Here is a 5332-nt window from a genome sequence, read left to right as displayed (position 1 = left end):
GGGTTCTTATTTATTGTATCTCATTAATTTCTCATTCTCATGCACGAGCACCAACTTGTGGATTATTTCTTACTCAGAAAAAAAAAAAAAAAAAACTTGTGGATTATTTCTTACTCATATATACCTACCACCAACACTTATAAGGAGCTAGATACTATCTGTTTTGGGGCCCATATCTTTTATGGGGAAAAGGCATCTACACATTAAATAATGGTCACTCTTTATAAGTACATCGTCATGTGCTTCCTTAGACGATGTGAGATTTTATAGATTGCAAGACCCCATTTTGGGTCATTATAATTTTTGTCACCACTATAGCCACCATTAGTCCACCACTATCATTTCATCTTCCATACCCATGCATGTCTGCTCTTCCTATCTTGTCCAATGTTCATCATTTTCAATCTATTAAGACTGCCAATACAAATTATATATACTAGCCTCTGAGCATGCGCTCATGCGCGTGCTCAGAAGCTCCTTTATTTTTGGAGTAAATTTTAATAATTTGCATCCATTATAATTTTGGATTACTACATTTTCTAATAATAAAAAAGAAATTTCTTGGGGGTGTGATGAGTATTATGCATTTGTGGGTGAAATAATTTTTTCATCACACCCATAGGTTTTTTTGTGATTGAAAAATGTATTAATCCTAAATTATAATAGATGCAAATTATTATAATTTACTTAAAAAATAGAAGAGTTTTTGAGCATGTACATGAGCGCATGCTCATAGGCTAGTTTATTTTACAAAACAAAGAATTACTAAGGAGTTGTGCGTGATTGCATGCAAGTTTTAACTTCTCTTGCCCGAACTCAACTAACACCAAATTGTGATGCTTTGGCTTTTATGCAATTCACTAAAAAAGTCACCTTGCATTAAAAAAAAACAAAAAACAAAAAACAAAAATTATCTGAGTTAAATTTGTTTTATTTTTTTCAATATTGAAGCAAATACATGGTTGTTGTGTTCTTTTTTTTTTTTTTTACCACATTAGAAATTAGTGCAGAGAAAAGTCTATTAAAAGGAAAAAAAAAAATATATATATATATATATATATATATATATATATATATATATATAATGTAGAGAGATGTGAGGAAAAAAAATTCAAACACCAAAATAACACAATAAGTAAAAATAGTAAAAGTAAAACTGATGCACCAATTCTTAATTATGATTCTTAATTATATCAATCATAAACAAATTCCCCCCCCCCCCCCCCCCCCCCCAAAAAAATAATGATACCTTGAAGGAAAGTTACATACCTTTTAATGAAATATAGCAAGGTTTCTAGAGCAATTTTTTTCACTTCAACTGTAGCATATTTCAAAGAAGTAGCACTCAAAGAACGTGTTTTTCTCTTTTAGTTTCTAGCGTGTTTCTCTCTTCTATTCAATTAAACCACACACACTCTGCTTTTATATAAAGATGTAGCCGCTTGACAGAATTTGGTTATCAATTAGGAATAGGAAGATGTAACAAACGATTGAGATTGCTCACAAAAATTCTATTTCAATTAGAAGTAGAAATAATAGTTCTTGTATAGGCAGGGAAGAGTTTTTTTTTTTTTTTTTTAAACTATTGGGAAGAGTTTGTGTTTGTGAGAAGTTCAATTACTAAGAAGTTTTTATTTGTAGTGGGCACAGAGTGTTATTTCAACGTAGGGAGTGCTTTTTTTTTTTTCAATAGGAATGTGGGTAGATTTTTGATAGAGCATGTGTGTTTTTTATTAGGTTTTTTTTTTTAATTAAATTTTTAAACATTATGCAGTGAAGAGTTTTTTTATTATTTATTTTTTATAAACTACTGGGAGGAGTTCGTGTTTGTGAGAAGTTCAACTATCAAGAAGTTTTTGTTTGTAGTGAGTGGAGAATGTTATTTCAACATGAGGAGTGTTTTTTTTTTTTTTTAAATGAACGTGGGGTGTGTTTTGGTGTGTCAGGAGTGCTTTTTTTATATACTTTGAATTTGAAACAAAATAATGGGTGGTTGGGTAATTTCCTTTTTTTAAAAGAACATGGTATAGTATTTCAACGTAGAAATAGAAGTAGTGTTTTAGCGTGGGTATGAATTTATTTAGGAGAGAATTTACTATATATATATATATATATATATATATATATATATATATGTATGTATGTGCTAGAAAACACAATTACTTCCCTATCTTAAAGGTCAAGACGGCCTTCTTGGTTTCATTACAGCCTTCGTATCCTCTATCCACAATTCATCCCCGAATTCAAGGTATTTAGGAAAAGTAAAATCCCCTTTTTGATTAATTCACAGCCAATTAAGGGTCAATCAGTTTCCCTTCAAGATTTCAATATAAACATCTTAAGGATCTCCCTTAAGTAATTAACATAACATAAAGAGATACACATTAACTCATAAGGCCTAAATTCAATGGGTGTGTACTCAATTGTGTTATCTATACTGTTATTTAAAAGGCTTCTCTTGTTTAGATTCTTCATGTTTTAGTACAAAAATACCCTTACATCTCTATGTTTAAGTAAAAACAAAACTAAAGGACAATTCGGTAAAAATGTAATTCTAACTCCCACTAAAACATTATTTAAAAAATAGGACCATTCTCTTAATTTTCAAATTTTTTTATCCACTTATAAATTAAATTTTCAAAATAAAATTTATATATATAAAAAATAAAAACACAGAGTTTTTTCTTTTGGCTAAAAAAAAAGCGTGTGTGATGAGACTAGTGTATATTAACTATTTATTCTTCACATCATTATATAATGTGAAACTTCACTTACACTTGCAACCTATCAAAAACTAGATTGGGAGAAAATGATTTCATTGAATTCGACTAAATTACAAGCTATTTCCCTTTTATATACGAGAGACACTCACAACCACTAGCAAACAAACTTACTCGCCTAAACTAACAGAAAAACTGACTTAACAGAAAATTAATACAAGCACGTGAGGCACGTGGTTTCACTAAAGGCATATATACAATGAACTAAGCTACATGTCATTTATAACTAACTAATAACCAACTACTTGTCGTTTGTTAGTGTTCTTCTTCTTCTCTGTTTATCAGCTGCAGACTCGATTTCTTCTTAATTGCAGCTGCTGCTTTAGCTTCAGTGCAGTCCTTTTCTTCATGAACTTGATATAACCCAACAACACCATTGTGGACATGGCCGTTGTCTTCACACAATTTGACATAAATGCATGAAAATTGTTTTAATCTATGAAGCACGGGTGCGTTTCCAAATTTGGATGTGGGTGCGAGTGCGGGTGCGGGTGCAAGTGCAGGTGTAGGACTTGACAATTTTTGAAAAATTACGGTGTGGGTGAAGGTGCGGCGGGGTGTGGAGATTAAAAAATTATTAAAATATTTTTATTTATATTTTCTATATATTACTAAGCATACTTTTTCATATAATTGTAAATATATACCAATTTAAGAGTAATAGTAGATAATAACTAAAAGATGATATTCATAAATTAGAATACAACCTATAAGTTTATTTTTATTATATTTTTTAGCATGTATTTCGGCCATGATTTCAGCAAGTTTCAGTAAATTTCAGCCAGTTGCGGCCAATTTATGCTGGAATCAGCGTGAATAGGCCGGAATTGGAGCGAATTGGCCTGTATTGGCTCGAATCAGCACTTGTCGGCACAAAAAAAAAAAAAAAGGCGAATCAGCATGTCGGAGGAGCGTCGCCACGAGTCCGGTGCGGGTGCTGCGGCCTTGGAGCCGCACCTGTGCTTTCTAGGTTTCAATATAAACATCATAGCGCTTGCTTGCTTTCACTACCGGGGGCAGAGTGGAGCTAGGGAAATATTTATAAAATGATTGCAAACTATATGCAAGTAAGTAGCTCCATGAAAATTCATATCACGACTAGGGTTTAGCTAAACCTGAAACGAATACTCATCAAATACCCCCAAGAACGAAGACAACAAATCTCAAATATAAGAACAGAAATAATTATTTGTCTATTGAATTAGCTATGTCCCCTTTAAAAATCATGCTCTTTTACAGTGTTCTTTTCCATTAGAGAAGCATCAACACTAACTAGTTTTACAAATGATGGGCTGGAGTTGAAACAATCAAACACCACTTGCTTTTTGAGAAACTCATAGGATTCTCTTTGAAATATCTATAGCATGGAACAAGACCATGCAAGTAGATATGAGCACACTAAATGTAACAAGTGCAATTGCCCCAAAAGCCAAACCTGGCCTCATATTCATCAAATAACGTTGCAGCAACCCTAATGCTTCACAAACATCCTCATTGTAACGCGGATAGTATTGCTTCTCCCACTCCATCCAGTTTGAAGGTGGCTGGTAATTTGTCTCCATCATTTTCATCTCCTTAATCCGTAACCGGAGCATAATCATGTTCTCATCCACCAGCCTACCCCAATAGTCTCGTCTGTTCGCTTCTCCACATGCCGCCACAGTTAAGTTAACACACCTTCTTTGATGCCGAGTTGTAAAAGAAGATGGCAGGCAGGAAAGCTTAGGAAGAAGAAGGTGGGTTGCTTTCATTGACAAGGATAGAATACAAAGTATATGATCTTCTTTCTAAGAAAAGCTGCAAAGGATATATCACAAACAGAATATGAAGATTTACAGTATTCACCTTACAAATTAAGGTGCAACTAGGGTTGAAGATCTTAAAAGTTTTACTACCAAACGATTGTCATTGGCGAACACTTACAAGTATTTCACCTTACAAAGTTCCAATTCCCATTTACAGAGTAATAATTATTCTTGAAATATATTATCTCAAATTCAAAACTAACTTAATAATTTAAATACCAAAACAAAATCCCAAAACCTTAGGTACGGTACACAAAATATAAAGTATCAATCTAGTCCTAAGATACCACTAGGAAAAGGTGTTTAATCAATTGCATAATAGAATTTTAAGATCTTTACCTTAAGAATCTTTGATCTCCTCTCTCCGAAATCTTCGATAGCCTCTTAATTAAAGTACTATATATAAACAATATTTAAAGGTGACTAGGGTTTCTTACTTAAGATATAAATACTATAATTTAGTGTCAAAATTACTAAATTGCACATTTGGAATAATTAGAGAAAGATGACACGCATTGCTTTTCGACCACGTATTACTGTTTGATACCTTGAGACGAAGTTTCAAACACCCTACCTTTCTCTCACCGTCCTTTTCTGTTTATTTTATTTTATTTTTTTATTTTTTTTGTGTGCTATATAAGACGAACTTTCGAATGAGAAGCAAAAGTGAAAACTTCAACCGAAAGAAACTGAACCATAAACACGCGCATGCGTAGGACAATACTTGACCAAAGGAGATGCATATAA

General features: G+C 32.6%; 1 long non-coding RNA gene across 1 annotated transcript; it reads right to left on the bottom strand.

The window, feature by feature from the left end:
* Positions 1–3950: 3950 nt before the first annotated feature.
* On the bottom strand, positions 3951–5006 carry LOC142622656 (uncharacterized). The gene is made up of 2 exons (XR_012841940.1): positions 4925–5006; positions 3951–4577 (listed from the first exon to the last, which is right to left on the bottom strand). It is a non-coding gene; the product is annotated as an uncharacterized LOC142622656 (long non-coding RNA).
* Positions 5007–5332: the final 326 nt, after the last annotated feature.

This window comes from Castanea sativa, chromosome 1 (assembly GCF_040712315.1).
Source record: "Castanea sativa cultivar Marrone di Chiusa Pesio chromosome 1, ASM4071231v1".
Classification (NCBI taxonomy): domain Eukaryota; kingdom Viridiplantae; phylum Streptophyta; class Magnoliopsida; order Fagales; family Fagaceae; genus Castanea; species Castanea sativa.
The sequence above is the reverse complement of the archived record's forward strand: the minus strand, read 5'-3'. Positions and strand labels throughout refer to the sequence as shown.